Source organism: Cyprinus carpio, chromosome A15 (genome assembly GCF_018340385.1).
Source record: "Cyprinus carpio isolate SPL01 chromosome A15, ASM1834038v1, whole genome shotgun sequence".
NCBI lineage: Eukaryota > Metazoa > Chordata > Actinopteri > Cypriniformes > Cyprinidae > Cyprinus > Cyprinus carpio.
The window spans coordinates 10,347,754-10,370,258 of record NC_056586.1 but is presented as its reverse complement, the minus strand read 5'-3'; the positions used below and the strand labels follow the sequence as shown (position 1 = coordinate 10,370,258).

Below are 22,505 nucleotides of genomic sequence, written 5' to 3'. Positions count from 1 at the left end.
TCAGTGATGTGACTTCTTGTTAAAAGCTATTGTTAAGATTTTGGTTATTGACACTATAGCCATTTTATCATTATATATAAAAAAGTGTCAACCTCCAGGAAATTACTTTGTGTCATGTACTGTACTGTTGATTCATATCACTTCAGTACTTCACTGTGACATTTTAAAGTCGATACAAGAATACACAACCTGTAGATTTTTGTTCCAGCACTTTCTTGAAAATCCCTGTGTGTTACTCTCTATTGGTATATATATATATATATATATATATATATAATACTATATATATTATATATTATATATATATATATATATATATATATAAACTGTATCTGCATCTTGTCAAATTTGTCAAATTTAATTTTAAATTTCTTTTTTTTTTTTTAGCAATTAACATTATCCCCAGATGCATTTACTAATTCTCATTATTACAATGATGTTTTAGTATTATTTATATCCTATTATAGCATTAATTAATATTTACTTTGTGCTTTTGTCATTTTAAATATTTTAACATATGTTTAATATTATTGTTTTATATATATATTAATATTTAATTTAGCTTTAATTTATATTTATTTCAGTTTCAGTCAGTCATTTTGGTACTTCATCCTAAACTTATTTTATTTCATCTTGTTGCCAAGGCATTTCTAATTTTTATCGAAGATTTATATTTTATTTTATTTCAGTCTTATTTAAATTAATGAAATTCAATTCAATTATTATTATTCTTATTATTAAATACTCTTTACATTCTAAAGACTGTGTAACATGTACTACAATATATAATTACATTGTATACAAAGAGATTAATTAAAAAAACTGCAATAATAAAAAATGGCGGCGGGTGAAAAAAAAAAAAAAAAGTTCTCCACAGGCCAGTGGTCACTGTCATTAATTTCAGCAAAAATCATCATATCTTAATCATGAATGACTTCTAGCTTTGTTGCTGCGAGTTTCAACATCTTTTGAGTTATACTAATCGACTTACCCGACAAAACAACTTCCACCAGGTCCCCTTCCTGGATGTCCGACACAGCCTTGACCAGCTGCAGGATGTTACTGCTGTTGGTGTCATGCTTGAAGAGGAGGATCTTGTCATATATCCCATAAAAGCCACATTCAGGAAACTGGACAAAACAAAGAAAAAAAATAAATAAACAAACATTGATTAGCTTCATTTATAAGCTATCTATACATATCCACTACACTCTGCTAATGTAATATTTCTCTTTTCCTGTTGTTAACAGTTTTCACCGCATTAAAGTAGCTCATCAGAACCACAACATCCTTAGATTTTTTGGCTCATGGACAAACATGGAGAATCCAACTTTGAGATGAGCTACTAATATTGGTGGTCATCATGTTAATGAAGAGCCATCTGCAAGGGTTTCTGATGGTGGCACTTTTACAGGTGTACCCATCAGGGATCTCCTCTCTTATTTATGCAAGTGTTGCACATCAAGATGGGGCGGGGGTGTTCTTTGCTTCTGCCAGCTGCATTTTGAAGATTTCCTGTTGTTGCAGAGAAGAGCTTTTAATTTTCGTAGCTCTGATGTGTCGAGAGCCGCCATAAGACCTTTGAGCGGATTTAGAGGTTTTATGTTGTTTGTGTTGTTTTAGGAGATCAAATTTTCCCTAAACTTTTGAAATGAAAAAGTTCAAAACAATTTGTAAACATAACACAAGTTACTTATCTTATGTCCAAAATATTCATTTATTGAAATGATGCAGGAAAAATGGTTAGTTGTGAATTATTTATTTATTAATTTTGGAATTTTTAATGTCAGATTAATGCACACCAACATTTATGCCAACAATGCCTATTCAGTGTTCATAAACTTGGGTCGCTCAGTCAGTCATGTTGAAGTAATAAGGAGGCAGTAGGATAGATACTATTATTTATAAACATGAGAAGTAGTAGAAGTAGATCTTATTCCAGTAAGTATATAACTAACAATAACAAATATAGGTAAGTTTTGCCAAAGTTATGTTTTGCCATTAAACATTTTACTGATTTTGTCCAGAAATGAAGATTCTGTCATCATTTACATACACTCTTGTTATTCCAAACCTGTATGAGTGACTTTCTTTTGAGGAACAGTTTTGTTTGGACCCCAGTGACTTTCAAATTATCTTCTTATGTTTCACAGAAGAAAGAAAGTCATACATGTTTGAATGACATTAGAGTGAGTAAATGATGACAGAATTTGAATTTTGGGGGACCTTAGATTGTGGCCTGGTGCATTTTAATTTAAAAAAAATTAAAACCACATGGCGATGTTAAACCACCAAAAACAATTTACAACCAACGCCTTTTAATCATCAGGCATGTAGAGCAGCAGAAGATGCAAAGGAGCAGCTCTCTGATGAAGACCCTGCAGGGGGATTTCAACGCAGTGTTGCTCAGAACCTATCTGTGCTAATTATCATGAGAGCTGGTGTGGTGGATTTGGTTGGTTGCCTTTCATTTCAAGCTGACAGCTGTGACTGTGATGTGATATAAGCCTGAGAGCCAGTCGGGTGTGATACCCGAGCACTTCTGCATTACAGTCGTCGTCTGCCAATCATTGTAGAGCGAAATCCCACTTGGCACTGAGCAACTACCTGGTATGAGAAGATTAGCTACCTGAACAAGCCAACTTGGATTGAGTTTGAAATGAGAATGCTGGGCATAGTCAATAGCATGACAAAGGTGTAGTATTACAAATAAGGGATGACAGAACAACAAGGATGAAAAAAGATATAGCCGCCCCATACCACAGGTCAAAGGAGTGTGGGACGTAGGCTTGATAATGTCAGTCAAATGCATAGGGACTTATCAGTGGAGAAGATCTCCTGAATACTTTATAATGTGCCATTCAATGCATGTTATACAACTCAGTGAGCCAACTCAGCATACCAAACCTGACTCTTGCTGAAGGCCCCTCGTCTTGTGTCAATGTAGGTGTGCAACTGGCACTGGAAAAGTCAGTGGGATTTTCCACTATGGAACATGGAATCATGGCGGATATCATAGCACACTGAAAAAAGCATTCATGTGTAAAGAATCCTGTAAATAAGTAAAACCAGGTTAAAGGTTCAACCAGAATGGTATGCTGGTCTCACATCCAAGTACAAGGTGGAATTTGGTGGGATTTTCCAAAAAAGAAACTGATATGATGTAGTTTTGAACAAAATAAACTTCAAAGCAAGTTCGTTTAGAGCAGGGGTGCAGAATTCAGTTCCTGTAGGGCCACTGTCCTGTAGGGTTACCCTAATTAAACACACCTGAACCAATGTAATCAAGGTCTTCAGACTCTGCAGGACAGTGGCCCTCCACGACTGGAATCTTCAACCCTACTCCTGGAGATCTACCATCATGTAAACTTGAGTTCCAACACTGCCCCAACACACCTGCCGTAATTTCAAGTAACCGTGAACACCTTGATTAGCTGGTTCAGGTGTGTTTGATTGAGGTTGGTGTTGAAATCTGCAGGATGGCAGCTCTGCAGAAGCAGGGTCAGTGACCCCTGGTTTAGAGTTTGTTTCTGGAGTTCAAACAGCTTGATAAAGCGGACTTAAGAAAAGTTTGCTCCGGCTTGTAAACACCTTCAAACTACCATTGGTCCATGGTAAATAATTAATAGTTAGGTGTGCTCTGGGGCTTTTCTTCTTTGATATGTAAAGGCCCCAACATACTTAAAGTGAAATCAAAGAACGAAAGTGTGTGATGGAATTTCAAACAAACTCATGCCAAAATGAAGTTTGTTTGCGGTTCACTTTGGTAGTGTGAACCCACTTGCAAACCTTTCGGAAAACTTTGCTTTGGCTGGTAAACACCTTTGAACTACATTTGAGACATGGCAGTTATGTTATAGGTCCATAATAGGTATGTAATACTGTAGGTTTGGCTCCATGGCTCCACCATCCTTGAAGTGGATATATTCTCCGATACATTTCTTCTGTTCAGTCCATCAAAGTCAGACGCGAGTAAATATGTGAACACAAAGGAAAGCTGCTTTATAGTAGAAATTGAAGTAGTAATTCTGATTCAAAGTATCACTGAGACTTTTTTTTCATTTGTAATATTCTAAAGCTGCTTGTTTTAAAGCATTCTATTGTATAAAGTGCTGTATAAATAAACATGACGTGGTGTGACTTGACCGGAGTGCAGAGTTGCGTATATCAGGGCCTTAATGAAGGATGCACAGTCCGGCAGGGGATTATGTTGACGTTGTGATTCGAGCATTGAAAACCATTTACCGTGCAAGAGTGAGGATTGTAAGAACACAAAACCCAGAGACAACTTCAGAGAGCTTCAAAGCTCCCCACAGTTGCGGAAGACAGGAAGAGACAAACTGAGACAAAAGGAAAGAGAAAGAATATAGAGAATTACTATACTCCATACACAAAAAACAACACCTTTCCACCCAGTTCCTGTTTTTCCCACCGCCAGAACCCTAGGATTCCCATGTGTTCCTTTCAGAGCACATGTGGCTAAACTCCACATCATCCAAAGGAAGAAACGGACCCTGGTCCCTGCATTCCGCTCTAAAGACTCCCTCCCGCTCCCAGAAGCTTCCACAAGAAAGTCAACAACCCTCCATCTTGTCTATTTCCAGAGGCTTGAGCTGCTGCAAAAGATTATAGTCCATACCCGGCCCGCTACCGCAACTTCTAAACATACTTGACAGCAGCAGGTGGCCTCGAGCGAAAACAGTCACACAGTAGCTTGAGGCACTTGCTAAACTGGGCAAAGTCTGTTCAGAATTTGTCTGCAGTTAATGGAGTTGCTTTAGTGGCTTATGAGTCAAACAGTTATTTCTCTCTAATTATAACTATAGTATAAAACTTTATCTATTACACAGTCTCAGAAAGGCCACAGCTTGTTCAATGACTGCCTTAGGGGCCGTTCACAAATCACGTCTTTGGCGTGCTCAAGTTTGTTATTTCAAATGTAGATGCGTGGCAGGTGCGCTCATAATGGAAGCAACGCGTCCGCACCGCATCGAGATAAAAACATTTAAACTTTCAGAATGCGGCAAGTGCACCGCAGGTCATGTGACAAGAACCAACCAATCAGCTTCATCCTTTCCCGTAACAACACTGAAATCTCAGCCAAGTTGAAGGAACAGCTGATCATAGCTGTGGAGGGATAGCCATTTTAAAATAAATTTAGTAGCAGAGCTACTGCAAGCGATTTTTAGTACTGCAAATCCATTTATCCTTTGCTGAAACTTCCGCGTCTTCATGGAATGCGCAGGTCATGTGCTTGAGGCACATTGGCACAAGTAAAAAGCAGAAAGCGAAGATTTACATGTTTTTACCGAACTGTTAATCTTAGGGTTATACAAACATGACATTTGTCTGATTGGATGACAGTAAGGGGCTTACACTCTTGGGGACAAAAGAATAATTACTGTATTTGTAAGGGGTTAGTCAAATTAAATACCCTTTCAATTGAAAGGGGCAGTACTGTTTCAAAAGGTACAACTTTTTACCTTATTTACCCTTAAAGTAAGCACATAAATTACTCAAAAAAAACAAACAACCTTACTTACCCACAATAAAGAGCATGTAATGTAAACACCTTAAAGGTCAAAGGTATCACTGGTAGTTGGACGCACCGGGATGACTTTTTTTCTAGATTTTAAAGTCGAGAATGAAACATTTCTGCTTACATTACATGGCTTTTATATGCATCACTGGTAGTTGGACGCACCGGGATGGAGAATGGATTTTAGGTATGCTGTCGACAAAATATTGAATACCCTGGGTTGTTAAATAAAAAGAGCAGCCATAGGCCTATTGCATTTAACCTCAAAATTTATATAAACAGGGACAAAAATGACAGCAAAACAATCAAATGACCTGACAAATAATCTTACAAATGTAAAACAGAATGTTAAATTAACTGAAGAGGTTTTTCCATGTCCTATAAACAAATCAGGCTCATTTGAAAACCTGAGGCAACATTTCTGTATTGATTGATATTTCTAAATCAAACAACATTTTCAGTGTCAAATATAAAATGAAGTATGTACTTTACTGGTCTAAAACAATACACAATAAATATGAGTCATAAAATTGCCTGTATACTTTAATTAGCTACAACAAGAATTGCTACTTACAACTGTACGAACCCAGTGCTCATTTTATTTGTCAATTAAACTGGTAGCAAAAAAGTTTTTCCAGATATTTTATAGTAAATGGACCAAACTGTCGGCCACAAATCACTCGGCTACATATGTATCCTCAATTGTTCCTAGGCATGTATGCACAGTGGCACAAACAATAGACGCTGGTGCAATCATATCTGCCATTCCCTGGGCTTTGCTTGGAGACAGCGCAGTGTTTCTAAGGGTGCTTTGTGTTGATCAGGATCATGTTTCTCACATGGTCTCGGGCGGCTGTGCCCATTATGACTCTGATGAATTATGGAAAACATTGTACCCTTCTCTTCTCTTCTCTTCTCTTCTCTTCTCTTCTCTTCTCTTCTCTTCTCTTCTCTTCTCTTCTCTTCTCTTCTCTTCTCTTCTCTTCTCTTCTCTTCTCTTCTCTTCTCTTGAAAACACAGTGGCGGTCTATACAAACACCTTTCACAACATCCGTTAGGACTTTAACCCCGTCTTGTCACATCAGACATGAGTACTGGTAAAAATAAATAAATAAAAAAAATATAAATAAATAAATAAATAACCAATGCCAATGACTAAAAGCAACTTCCAACTGTGACACGTATTTTCTCTCCTCGTATTACCTATCAAGTGCCAATAAAGGGTGATCCCCAGTGTGCTCCAGGGATTTTGACTGACCTGGCAACAGCTTGTTCTAATAAAAATGTATCAAATAAACTGCACAGATGATCTCACAATAGGGCATTTTTTTCCTCTCAGCTCAGACTATAAAACATATATTGAAGCTGAAATTCTTACACTGCTTTTGTCTTCTTATAAAAAGTTGAATAAAATAATAATAATAATAATAATAATAAAATAAATAAATGATATACATTTTATTTTGTCCCTCATAATATTGTCACTGTTGAGAAAATGTACGTTGGAACACTTACATGAAAGTTTTGGTCTTTTGACACTAATAATAGCAATCTATCTGTCTGTCTGTTAATATGGACATACACTCACACATCCATGTAGTTATTGATAGACCCCTTTAAACCACTTTGTGGCTTCATTCTGATCATGGTCACATGACCATGGTTTGACAATGCGAACACAGTTTGGCCACAGTTTTAGAATGAATGGTTGCAACACCGTGACTTACTTCAGTCTGTGATTATTCACACACGTCAAGGCCTTGTTCTTACCAAAGAAACTCCTTAATAAAGGAGCAAGAAGTCACTTTTTTCTTAGATTGCCCTTTGTGTGCTATCCAAACATCAACTAATTGTAATGGAAATGCCCATTGCTCCAGTTCAGAACTCAAAGACCAGAGAGACACTTTCAGGAGTGCCATTGCAGCATATGGGGTGTCGTTTGCACTGATGGCTTGGGCCCGCCATCGCTGCTCACAGCTATATTTTACATTTATATTTACATTACATTTAGTCATTAAGCAGACGCTTTTATCCAAAGTGACTTACAAATGAGGACAATGGAAGCAATCAAAATCAACAAAAGAGCAATGATATGCAAGTGTTATAACAAGTCTCAGTTAGCATAGCAATGTTTTTTTTTTCTATAATAAATAAAAAGAAAACAGACAAAAATAATAGAGTAAGCTCTTGACTATCTTGGCACACGATTCTTGTGTTAAGAATGATTCACATTAGCCTTTGCAGAGATCTGGATTTTTCTTTTCTATTTTTAATCAAGACTGATTTGGTCTAGAACCCATTTTTTAAGATCTCAAATTTGCATTGTAGTCCACATTTTACAATATTTAAAGCTTTATTACCCATTAATTTATTAACCCTGTATATCATGACATATGAAATAGTGGTCAGGGTGAAAAATCCTGATTTATTTATTTATTTAGATACATCTTTAGATACGTCTTTAAAAACTCATATAACATGACATATATAGGACAAAGATTAACTAAAAATCTAATATCATATTCTAGAAGAGAGAGAGAGAGAGAGAGAGAGAGAGAGAGAGAGAGAGATTATTCAAAGGCACAAAATATTTCATTTGGTGCTGTTGCTGATATTTATATGGCCAAAAAGAGAATTGATGAAAATTCTTAATTGTAAATCAATGAGATAAAAAAAAAAAAATATATATATATATCTAATATATATATATATATATATATGTGTGTGTGTGTGTGTGTGTGTGTGTGTGTGTGTATGCTTCAGTCCATTTAATTTTAATCTTGAAATATGTATAGATAATCAAGTAAACATTAGATGCTTCAGTCCAGTTAATGTTAATCTTGAAATATTACTAATAATATGAAAGTTATTCTTGCTATACTGAACCACAATCTAAATGGGGACTTTTTTATTTTTCTTTCATCTTAGTTTTTTTTTTTTTTTTTATACTTGCTAAAAAGTATAAACTGTCAATCGGATAACAGAAAGCATGAAGTAGATTGTGCAAAACAGGTTTTCCAGCAAAGTTTTGATAATGTCAATAATTTTGTGCATCAAATATGAAACTTTATAGGGTTAATATTTATTAACAAATAACATTTTAAATGAAAAATTATTTTATAGAAATCCCCTGCAACCTCATCTATTGCTCATCTCTGAGGTCATGATCCCAATGTTGAGTCCCACTACATTATAGCAAGTGAAAGAAAAGGTGTGGTTGCATAAAAAAAAAAAACAACATGGTTGCCAAACCGAGAGAGAACTGTATGACAGCATGAGAATCTGCCTCGAAAATAGCAACAGAGAAGAGCGAAACCTGAACTAATAGATGCAAGTTCCGCTTTTCATCATCACCACCATTTCCTTTCATAGTGTGGACAATACACACAGTTTATGCGCCTTTTTATGCCCTGCACTGCTGCTTTATTTGAAAATGAGTTTGCACAGTCCTAAAAACAGCACTAAAGTCAAATGTGAAGCATGCATCTTTTTGTGTATCAACCTCTTGGAGACGGTTTCCTTTGATGGTGTGTTGTGAATTTATCTAGAGGACATAGATACAGTAACTGTACTTTGAACAAGCAGATTAAACAGGTTATTAAATCTGTTATGAGATGTTCAAACGTAATCTTATTTGCAATACTATCTTTCAATCTATCAATGAACAAAAACAAAGACCTGAGCTCTTTACAAACACAAGGCCTGAATATGCTGTTACACAGATGTCATTGATCGGTTGTAACATAGACTCAACCACTGAATCATGCCAGAAGCTGTGAGTGCTTATATGACCGACTCAGATGGCAATATAATTCCTAAAGATACTATTTGCAAAGTAATTATTACTACAGTCAAACAAGCAAGGCAGATGACATTATAATTACTGACCCAGATTTTGTGATAATTTGAGGTGGATCTACAGTAGGTGACATTTAATAACTCTGCCTTCAAGTGCACCTGAAATTCACACCATTGAGTCCGGCATCAGTTATTATGACATTCATGCATGTCACGCATTCAAGTTGGAAACATAACATAGGCATAGCTTAAACGAAACGGAAGAACAATGCTGTGAACAGTAAATTCAAATGAATCTGAATTCAAAAAGATGAAAACTATTCATTCCCATCACTTATTTATAAATGACATCACAACTAAATGTTTATGTTATATAAAACGAACCATGAAAGTTAGCTGTTTTGTCCATCACACTTTTAAAATGATTTAAATATAGCATGTGAAATTGTAATAACTTTAATTATAATTCATTAAACTTTCTGTCCACTTACTGATCTTTAGGTAAATACATATTGTATATATCTGATATCTATTTAATAGATCAGTGTTTCCACAGTATTTCAGAAACTAGAGTATCATCAAGTTTCTCCACTCGTAAATATGTGCTCAGAACTCGAAATTACAATGTTTCCAACTCTACTTTAGAGTATGCACAAAAACTTCTATAAAGATTAACCCTTTGTCAGCCTACATAAGTTTAATGCACAGAAATTAAAAAAAAACAAAAAAAACAATACCACTATTGGTCTTTATGGGTACCTTGTGTCATGCTTATTATAAATATTTAGTTTTAATTTACATTTTCATGTTTTTCCTTTAATTAAAATCAACTTGCAATTAAGAGTCCAAAAATATTACATTCATTAAAAAAAATAAATAAAGTTATTTCCACGATAAGTACTCTTTTTAGAAATATACTAAAGTGGTATGGGTGAAACAAAAGGAGATTATTGTGTAAAGTGGTAGACCGAATTGAATGAATATTAGGAACAATGCCTGATTGTTTGCAAAATACCAGTTTTGTTTCTAATCAGTACAGTTTATATACTTACCATCTCACAAAGATAATCTATTCAAAACCAGTTCTCTCATAAGTATTTGTTCCATTGTGACCTTATGAAGTTAAATGAATGACGGAAACTGGACTGTGGTGTTTGTAGGAAGTGGAGGTCAGGCATGCAAACGTTTTAACAGTGTTGCAAACAGCACTTGGAAGAGGCATAGTAAAAATGCTCCTCTTTAAAATAACAATAAGAATAACGTAATACAACGCAATAATGTTTGAGACAACACCCTTGGCTGCAACTTCCTAAGCCTTCCACCGTAATCACCTTTGAAATAGCCTTCTGTTACCAGCTAAAACAAAAACTTCCTAGGGATCCTGGCAGGTATTGACGTTAAATGAAACGGAGCCATGGCAATTAAGACGTCAACGTGCTACACTCGTTAGCAGCCAACAACTGCTTGGCTCGGAGCGGGAATTTCACCAGCCATTGTGTTTGTGCATGATGGAACAAATGCTTTTAGCGAGTTGGCTTATTTTTAGGTCACGTGATGTCATAGGACCTGCAAGCTGAGAAACATAACAGAAATGCCAAGTTTTTTGTGCAGAGGCACAGCCCAACAACCTGAGTGTCAAGAGTGAATGAGAATTCCCCGTCACAAGAGATGACACAATAAACGAATGATGTCAGCAGCTGTTTCAGACCAATAAACACAACGCTGAGGTCAGCTGGAACACAATAGGATAAAAGACTCTATTTTACTGAGCTTGGCTCTTCTAGGCTTACTCTTTTCTTCAATTCTTCCACCCTGTTCCACTTGCAACCCTATAGTATACGCTAAAGCACAAGAAAGTACATTTAATGAATATGCACTTAAAGTGTACTTCAAAACTTAAAAGTATTTAAAAAACAACTGTGTTTGCATATCATATAATATTAATCAAATTAAATGGCCACTTAGAGTACACTTTCAGGACTTAAGTACACTTTTAAAAACTGCACTTTGGAATAATATCAAATTAAAAAAAATTCTTTAAAATAAATTTAAAATAATTTTGTTTATGTCATGTTTTACATTTTGATGTGTAAATGACTAACAGACTTAAGCGTGTAAAATACTTGATTAAAAAATTAACTAGTGTTATGCAATATTACATCAAGTTAATATATTTTAAATGCACTAAACTGGACCTTCATTGTTATAAATGTGTAATTACAAATATATTTTAATACATTACACATTTTAATGGAAAAGACATTAAATTATATTTTATTTTACCATAAATGCTTGTCAGTACATTCGGCAGTACACTTTAACCATATTTCAAAGGCAATATAAGTAATTATGAAATCTCATATAAATATGTACTTAAGTCCCATTTAAGTATCCCAAAAACAATTTAATATAAATACAAATATAATACATTATACATTTTCATGTAATTGCAATTAACATGCAGTTAAGTGCACAGAGACATTACATTTAATTTGCAGTTAAGTATATTCTTAAAAAAAAACATTTATTTACATAAGTACCCTTTTTATAATGTTTGCTTCTTTTTCACAAGGTAAGATATAAGTACAGTGTTTCATACGGAAGCAAAAGCAATGAAAGACACCATAAATCAAAGTTGTGTGGCTTTAAGTTCAGCTATAATCCTGTTTAGCTTTATTTGCAATTTTGTGAACTAATAAAATAAAATACAAAACAAACGTCTAGCAGATATATGCAAAACATTTATGACTTGCGCATCTACAAATATAAAAATAACTCTACTTTTCCAATAAAGTGCTCTCTAGAATTAAAAATAATTCTTTCAAATCTCTCTAATTTGCAATGGACCAGCCATAGCATGTGGCAAATGATGTTTCTGATGGGCTGTAAGCTAAAGGCTTTTAGTCAATCAAAATAAAAAGAGCCTTTCGATACTGTACGTGCCACCTCAACTTGTTTTAACGGGAAATACATCAAGACAGGAGAGAAGATTGTGTCCGTCAAACCATTTCATTGGATCTTCATTCTTATAAACTCAAGTGAAGAGAAAAGGGCAAAGCTAAAGCAACAACAGGCCATGGATCACCACGTCTGTAAACTCCTGTGATGTTTATGTAGAATATCAGGGTTAAGAGCCTGACTTCCTGTTTGTGTTCTTACAAGTTCAAGAGGGCAAGGATGGAAAGTCTGTGGAGGTACTAAGTCAACTATTTTCTTTGTTTATGTTCTTGCGTCAGCCCCATGCAGTCACATTGTATATGTGGTGCAAGACGACTTTCCCTTTAGTCATGAGTAGATAACACAGATATAATAACAAAGGTGAACATCTGTGTCATGGAAAAGGGTGTAAAAGCCAGATTTACATTCCACACAATGCTAGAGCTTTTACGTAGAACACGACAGCCTGCAGGACTGGTGCAAATACCAATGATACTTTCATACTAACAGCGGTCACATTTGTGCTGTAGCATTAGACATTTATTTATATAGGCTAGTAACAAATAAATTACTTTTATTAAACATTTTTATAAATTACTGTTTATAGACCAAACTGAACCCTATATTCCAGGTTAAATGAAACTATATCAATAGAATCCATGGCATGGTGTCAATGACCACAGACATTATTTTGACTCGTCTAATTTTATAAAAACACTGTGTTGACACATAAAGTATTTATTATGGATGTCTAAAGTGGGAATTGTACACTGGAAAACTCTTAAAAATATACAATTACCATATAGTTTATACATGATAAATTTAGTGTGATATACTGTAGTTGCTTACCAACCCAGTCCATGCAGTTTTGTGAAAAATGTCACGGCTATATAAACAAGTAAACCTGGTACTTTCTGTGAAATGATTGGAAGGATTTCAAGAAGAGACATAACAACATGTTTTAATGATCCCTGCAGCACTTTCCACAGAACAAATTCCAGTTACAGGAAATTATGCTGCAAATGCATAACCTTTATATGGTCTAGATAAGCAAAAGACTATTCAGACAGAATATGCCACATTTTGCATGGAATAATTATATTAATATATATATATATATATATATATATATATATATATATATATATATATATATATATAATTTTTTTTCTTTTTGTGTACATACAATTGGTTGATAGACTCTTACTTTCAGTGTGTTACTGTTACATGTTTTGTTTTTGTAATTGAGGGACGAGTCCAAATTTTTTTCTGTCATGAGCAACAGTGTAACAAATACTGTCAGCAGAGGTTGAATATTAAGTAGAGTCACCAGTTTTGCTATATTTAACATTGACAAAGTGAATTTGAAGAGAGACTCAAAATCTTTTCAAATGCACAGCAACAACAACAAAAACAATCAGCACCTGAAAGTGAACTGGAGCCGTCCACCTTCTGAACACAACATGTTGGTTTAGATGCAGAAATCACACACACTGCACACACACACAGTGATTTCATTAAGCCTATAAACTTCTGTGTGCTGCCCGGGCCTGAGGCAAGGGCTCGGAAAACAAAGCAGCCCTTTTTTATTCAAGCGAACGGTAACACGAGAGGCATGGCTGGCAAGCGGAGGGGACTCAGCCAGGGGACTAAATGGAGTTTGTGCTCCACTGTGCTGAAATGGGCTTTTGTGGCCCAGGCGTCAGGATGATGAAGCAGGTAAGCCAACAGGAATGCCACATTGATCCCCAGAGCCCCCAACCATAGTCAGGGTCTTATTACTTTGAACAGAAAAAAATACAAATGAATGGAAATGGAAATAGGGATGGGAATTGGAAGGAATTTAACAGTTGTACAATTCCAGATATTTAATGATTCAATTAATCTATAATAAACAGATCTGAAAGACTCTTATTGTGCTGCTACAGTGGTACAGTGATAGTATCAGATGCTAATAGTGTAGTACTTTGATAACCCATGTGAAAAAGAAGTGTGCTTGATTGTATTGAATGTGCATGTCAAATCTTAAAAGTATTACTTAGTGTAAAAGACTAGCATACTAAAGCACAAGTACTTGACTATAACTGCAGCTGCTGTATTATTCAATTATATTTAGATTAAATATTAAATATTTATATAATAGAAATATACTACAGTGCAAATTCATCATTTCTAATGCATAAATAAAAAAATAACACTAAACTATATTTTAGTTTACCATAAATAGTTAGTACATTTTAAAGATACTTCAAAGACAATAGAAGTAATTATGAAATTACATATAAAGGTGTAGTTATAGCCTTCTTAAGAGCCAGAAAAGCAGTTTAGCTAGTTGCATGTAATATAAATTCAACTATGGGACATTTGATGTCAGGGTATTCAAAGACAGGGTAACAGGGTGCTCAGCATTTGAAAACAAACAAAATACTCGTCTGCCAATGTGACTGGAACCAGACTTCTCTCCTCACTCTGAGATCATGTGTTTACCCATTGTGGTAACCCACCCATTTAACTTTTTGCAGCAAACCGGCTTCGAAACACACAACACAAAACCTCAGTTCTTATGCCTAGCACATGCACACATAAGCACACTGCTCCACCTTCTCCAAATTTGCATGCATACTCCACCCACGCCTAACGTTCACACCGTCCTACATTACAGTCGATCCAAGCACATGTGAGTCTGACACCTCGTTCCACTCGTTTATGCTCTTTTCATGTTGGAGTTAAGCTGCTTTGATTTGCATTACCATAAAAAAATAAAAAAATAAAAAATCTCCATTCTTCCAAAGAAACCAATTACAAACCATGGTTGGTCTGAAAAGAATATAATCCTAATGGGGTTAATAACATAGCGATTTACTCACAGCACGGCATTAAACAACACGTTTCAAAACCAAAAGGTGTGCCAGCTGTGGAATTAAGGCCTTACAAACAGTGTTTGTGTGTCTATGTGCTAAACTGAGTGAGCATCCCGCTAGCTAAATGTAGTTATTTAAAATTAATGGATATGCTAAATCAAAAACAGAGCCTAAATATGTTGTAACACAGTGTGAAAGTTTACAACAATTCAGTTTTCAAGAATATCTATCATTGCACCCAGTACAGCCTAGTGACCATCTGGCAACCAACCACAACACCGCACAGGCAAGCGTTGTTCTAGTAAAATTCTAGTTCATAATAAATTAATGTTAGCACAGTTTTAATGCAGTAACAATCAATGTTAACTATGGTATTTTGGTGGAAACTGTGGTGCTGGGTAAGCCAAACTGCCCCGGATAATAGAAACCATCCTCATAATTGGGTTCCCAACATGCTGAAAGAATAATCTGAGCACACCCCAGGCATAAAACAAAAGTTTGCTTTTGTTCCTATCTTGTTTGTTTTCTCTTTTTGAACTGAACAAGGAAAGCTAATATGTCACACAGTCCAGCATTATGACATTATTGCCATGTGATACAAAAAAATCACTGTGGCTGTGCCATGGTACAATATGCTAATATCATGGCATTCACCAATTGTACTGAATGACTGCCATATTCATTATAGACATTATACACACGATATACACAATGGTATTTACATAAAATCAAAATATGAAAGTACCTTGTGTGTGTGTGTGTGTGTGTGTGTGTGTGTGTGTGTGTGTGTGTGTGTGTGTGTGTGCGTGGCTTAAAAGAATAGATTGTTTTGTCAAAGTTTGCATTATACACCATAGGAATATCCCATAGCCTAAATTTAGCCATAAATCATAGCACAATAAGGGACAAGCATATTGGATTTCATAATAGCCTATATGATGTGTAAATGTGTATGCCAGAAAATCCTGTCTGAGTAAAGCGATCTGCCACTGGCGCTGTACTGTACCACTGAGTTACCCATTATATTTGACACCTGGAAATGTGTTTTTGTTAGGTGCTGAACTGAAGTGTCAAAGACAAGAAAGATCTATTTCACATCAAATAATCTGGTAATTGGGGGCCATTTAATGGTCATTACATTCGCCACGTCATACTTATTTTAATTTTAATTAAGGTAATTAAAATATATATAATTATAATTTTCTGCATACTATGGACTTATATATTGTTAAATTAAAACATAACATGCAACATAATAGTGTATATATAACATAAATCAGTCTATTCACAAACACAAAGTTCATTGTATGTCAAATCAAAGAAGAAACTGAGCAGATTTCTTCTTATCTAAGGACTAGCAACTCTTATCTAAATCTTAACATTAAATGCAAAACAGCTCTAAGCTCAGCTAATAAGAAAATATCCCTAACAAAACAGAAGGTCGAAGATTGCGTCTCTTGTCTTTTCCTCTTTTCACTTTTGTCATTCATTTCCTGTTGATAGCCACATGAGCAAATGTGTGTTTTGAATAGTCAAATGGTAGCCAGCACAGAGCGGTAAATTCGCCAGGAAATACGGTCCTTCCATGCAAAGACTCTCCGCAGCCATGCAAATGAGCTGGAGTGAGATGACTGTAGCATGTGGGAGTTACCGCCGGTGCCCCTGATATCAGACACTGTGTGCTTTACAGTGACCACATTTGTAAGAAAACAAATGAGTAGTGATTTTACGCTAGCTGCTAGCATTTCAACCAGTGTCCTTAAAAGTGTTCTTCCCTCAGGATCTACAATGGATCTAAAGTGTGGTGGAACTGAGATGGCCATAACCTTGTTTTGATGCTGGTCACAGTCCAGTGCATGAGTATCTTGGTACACAGGTCAAAAACACATTTTTGTACTGTTTAACTTTCTTCTGTTTAGTATAAACTGACTTACATGCTTGCTGCAAACTGTGATTATAATTACATATTATATTAAAGAGGACAGGGTATTATTTGCCAATTTGTTCTTCCCCAAACCACTAAAAACAAAACCACACACCTGCCCTCTTTGAGATTGATGGAATGCTCCGGCATTTTAAAGAACACACTCCTCCTGGGATCCAGATAAAACCACACACATTCCTCCCTCTAGGGGATGACATGTGACTTAACCCTCAACTATTTGTTTCATTTTAAGGCCAACCACATTGAAAACTCCTCCTAACACCTCATGCAGAAATCTGTCTGGAGGCAAAAAAGTCTCAAACTACTCAAAAGAAAGCCAAAAACAGCTATAGGAGAAGGAAAGGTGTGTGGGATGGAGATGTGCAGAGATGGAAGTAACTGCATTGTCTGTGAACCTGCAGTGAGAAAACAAACTCCAGGAGGAAGCCAAAGGGAGCGGTTCAGAGGTGGAGGACACCTCATGGTCTCCTACTTTGTGAGGAAACAGGCTTCATTTCCTCCTCTTTATCCCATGGACAATAGATTGCTTACATGTTGGACCAGCAGGGAAAATAGGTTGGGCAAGGAACAAAAGGGAAAGCCCAGTAAATGGAGATGGTCCTTGCCTGGTACTCTAGAGGTTTAATTGTTGTTGATGTCAGAACATTTTGGTAGTTCTTGAGGGATTGAGGGAAAGGAAAACTTGTTCTAGAGGAGGCTAAATTGTGTCTAGGGGGAGGAACTGAGTGATGCCGCCACATTACCTTCCAAGTGAATGGAAAAAAGTGTGTATGGAACAGAGGGAGCCATTTGAATAAACAGATAGGGAACGCTGTGATTCACTCTGTCTGACGCCAAGGGGAGATGAGGAAAGTAGCCAAAATCCAAGCTCACAAATCACCCAAAGGACTTGTTGTAATCAACTGATTTGTGAGTTAATAGGAAAAACGTAGTGATGGTCAGTGTTTCCCAAATCCAAACTACATTATAAAAGTATAAGGGTTAAAACAGGGCCAACCCTGTAGATTCTCTTCTGGGGCAAATTTTAAAAGTTCTCTTTATAGCAACAGTTCAAGACATTCACCTTAATATAGATAACAGAACTCAAGCCTGAGATCCCAACTAGTGACTGCAAAGCTCTATTGGACAAAGCATGATTATTGGTATAGTGATATATTCTGTGCCTGACTAGGATATTAAGTGAATCCAATTTTTACATTAAGGGATTCATCCGACTCAGCCCAGGTAAGATGGCCCACCTGGAGGTTTTGACATTTGGCAATTCCATGTATAATGCTTGGACTTACTAACGCATTTGTTTGTTTGTTTGTTTTTACAACCTTCCATGAGCTAAAATATCATTGCCTATATTGTCAATGTGTACATCTGTGTTGGATTTGTATTTGAAGAACTGCTGACACTGAGATAAGAGTTGCCGTACTTTACCACAGCATGTTCTGCATGCATTGCATATTTCTGTGGTCACCGTGCATGCGAGCTAAGAAAGAAATATTTTTGCCATTCACAAGTATGACTTAGAGTGTCAAGGACTGAAAAAAGTGACAAAGGTGATATAAATTGCTTTAAACCCAAACATAAATTCTGCAGAACTTAATACAGAAACACTTGGGGCAAACCTGCTAATTTTAAAAGATGTGCAAATGTACTAGTGCAAACAACATCAAGGCACAACATACTGAATGGTGCTTACCTTCTGATCCACAATTGAACAAGAAATTTGTTTGACGTAGGCAAGGTCTGCAGTCTGGGGTAGAAGCACAGACTCTCTAGTAAGTCCAATCTGTATCATGAAGGAGACACCGGCTGGTGCCGGAGGCCCATGCGGTAATCCAGATGCCCCGCCGGGACCTGGGGCAACTCCCATGTCCACGGTAGGGAACCCTGGAGTTTGAGATGTATGGACAGAGACCGGTGTCCCCCGCTGCATCACCACTGACCCAGGTGGAGATGGGCCACCCGGGGGGAAGAAGACCTGGGACAAGGGTCCCGGAGACATGAAGGGACTGACGTTGGCCATGCTTAAGAGTCAAAGACAGTCAAGAGATAAGACTGGGTAGTGTAAGGCAGCAAACTCACCTACACACACCAGCAGTCACTCACTCATCAATAGTGGCCGTCCCTCCTGTGTGTCCCGTGTCTACTAGAGCTTAAAACAACTGATCCCTTTCCAGGAAGTGGCTCTTCTTTCTTCTCACCCTCCCTTTCACAGAAAGGTCCTCTATATGGCTTTCATTCCAGAGAAGGAGCAGGTGAGAAATACAGATAAAGTTTAGCTTTGAAATGAAACGTCCTCTCCTCCTCCTCCTTCTCCTCCTCCTGCTTCCTGTTCCGTCACTACTCCAAAGCAGCTTTGAAGAGGAAAGCGTCCAAACTTCAAGGAACACACTGGGGACAAAAAAGAAACTCGAACAAATGAGAAAAGCAAGACAAATGCCTATAGCTGTAAATCCGCCAACTCAAGATGGCCTCCAAGTACAGGAAACAAGCCGGAGAGAGCTCCTGGTTAGGCTTGCTTTGCAAGACAGACTGTGTTTCAGTTTCTTGTCGTGTTGAGCCGTGCCTGCTGTGCCTCAGTGAGAAAACTACTGAGGACACTCCCTCTTCCCCCTGCCTCCACCTCCCTACTGTCTGAACCTCGCAGAGCCCTGGAGGAAGTGGTGTGACTGACAGATCTCTCAGCCAATCAGCAACAGAGAAAGCTGTAAAAGAAAGGCTCAATGAGATCATACATATCCACTTCTGCCTCCTCCCAGTCCCACATACACCTTCTTCCCTCCCTCTCAACTTTTACGTCTTTCTCTTTGTTGTAACAGTTTGCCTTGTTTACTCCCCCACCCTGGAATAATTGTGTCTTCTCTTTTTGCCTGGGGGGCCCACGCTAACTTGCACTTGCAAATACATGATCTGTGTGGGATAAACACACCTAAATGATAAAAAAAAAAAACCCTTGACATTCTTAAAAAGGAAATGTTCTTGTTTCACTGTTTCAGGTTATATATATATATATATATATATATATATATATATATATATATATATATATATATATATATATATATATATATAATATATATATAAATAATATATATATATATTTTTTTTTTTTTTTTAATTATCAAAAAAAGTTATCTCTCTACCTGCTGTTGCCAGTTGGTGGCAGGGTTTGTGAGTAGGGAATTTTCTCATTCTAAAGAGACTTTAAAAAGAAAAAAGTAACTCTATGCAAAATAAGTTCTTATCACCTCAATATTCTGGACATTTTTTCTGAAAAGACATTTTCTCCTTACAATTATGTCAACTTTGGCATATAGGTGCTGTCGACATTTAAATGTGGGTGCTTTTCTGTTAAAGCATATATCAGACTTTCATATATCAGACTCAGTTTTGCAGCTTAATTTCAGTAAATAGTCATTCTGAACTGTGTTCTGACTTACAATACTTACAGTATTGACATACACCCAGACCCTGACTGTACAGGAACATGAGGTGAGACAGGTGTTCAAGCGGTTTAATCCAAGAAAGGCTGCAGGACCTGATGGGGTGCTTCGAAAGGTACTTGTGCCTATGAAGTTGCTGCTGTAAGCGCTAATATTTTGAATCTGTCCCTGTCACAAGCCATCACTCCACTTTGCCTTAAGTCGGCTGTTATCATCCCGGTCCCGAAGAAGCTTGCTGTAGACAGTCTATATTGCCCTTACTTCTGTTGTTACAACGTGTTAAGAGAGACTGGTATTCAGGCATATTAAAGCCAGCCTCCCACCTACCTTTGACCCACATCAATTTGCTTACCGGGCCAACAGGTCTACAGATGATGCTATTGCTACAGCCCTCCACAAGGCTCTGGAGCACCTGGAACACAGAGGAACATATGTCCGGATGCTCTTTATTGATTAAAGTTCCGCTTTCAATACCATCATACCGGACATACTCATCAGGAAACTCATCCACCTGGCCTTTCCGCTCAGCTCAGCTCCTGGATTAGCAACTTTTGTACTAACGGCCCTCGGTATGTCAGGCTTGGTCCCCACCTCTCCTCCACCCTCACTCTCAGCACCAGCTTCCCACAGGAACGTGTGTTCAGCCCATTACTCTACTGCCTCTATACATATGACTGTTTCCACATACTCCTCCAACCACATAATACATTTGCACATGACTGCAAATTATCTGCCTATCGTGATGAGGTCCACAAACTGACGTTGTGGTGCTCTGAAAACAACCTGTCGTTAAACACAAAGAAAACTAAAGAACTCATCTTGGACTTCAGAAAGTGCAGAGCTGACCCCTCTCCCATCTTTATAAATGTAGATTGCTTGAAAAAAAATCTGCAGTTTTAAATTTCTTGGAATTTATACATCTGAGAGTCTCTCCTGGTCCACAAACACCACATTTACTGTTAAAAAGGCACAGCAGCGTCTGCACTTCCTGCAGTCCTAAAGAAAAACCATCTGTGTCCAAAGCTACTGGTAACGTTCTACCGTTCTGCCATAAAGAGTGTCTTAACATAATGCCTCACAGTGTGGTTTAGGGGCTGATCTGTAGGTGACAAAAAAAAGCTCTACAGAGGGTTATAAATACAGCACAAAAGATCATAGGTTTCCCTCTCCACTTACTACAGGACATTGCAAACACCCGCTATCCAATATATATATATTGGATATACGTATATATAATATATATATACGTTACTATGACACTTTACTGTGAACTGTGCAATAACTACTCAAATCCTTAACTTTCTTATTTACCTGCTGCATATCAAGTTTGTAAATGTCATGTGATTGTGTTGTTTACATGTGTATGTACTGTAGCACCGTTTCCTTTGTTAAATAGCTCTTCTTTAAGGGCTATTTCGTATTGTACTGTATCATATGACACTCATTGTGGATTATGTGTATGTTTTGAAGCACCAATGGGAGTGGCATGTGAAATTTCATTGTATTCAATGCAATGATGATAAAATGATTCAATTCAATTCATCATGTTTACATAATTTAACACTCATCATCTTTATCTGAAAGATGAATGAATAAAATAAATGAAATACCTGGATTTTGACTCCATCCTCCACCTAGTTAACTTATATCGGACCCCAAATATGATGCTCATCAATTCAAAGAAATGTGGTCAGTATTATTAGTTAATTTAAACTTTTTCACAGACAACAAAGTTCAAACCAGACAAGAATGAAATGTCTGTACAAAAACATGTTTTTATTAAGTTGTTTTTGGATTTTTTTTAATGACATAAAACACAAGACCTGCAGAGTAAAAAAAAAAGGATAAAGAAAAGATGTATTTCAATATAAGCTAGATAGCGGTTTAAAAATATGCATAATAAAACAAAATAAATAAAAGGCTGGTCTTTTTTATCCCTTGTAGTTAGAGGATATATTTTGAATACAGCTTAATATGATGTACAAAAT

General features: G+C 36.6%; 1 pseudogene; it reads right to left on the bottom strand.

Moving 5' to 3' along the window:
• LOC109062806 overlaps window positions 1-19,955 on the bottom strand; it is a 35,571-nt pseudogene extending 15,616 nt beyond the window's left edge.
• Between the last annotated feature and the right edge of the window lie 2,550 nt (window positions 19,956-22,505).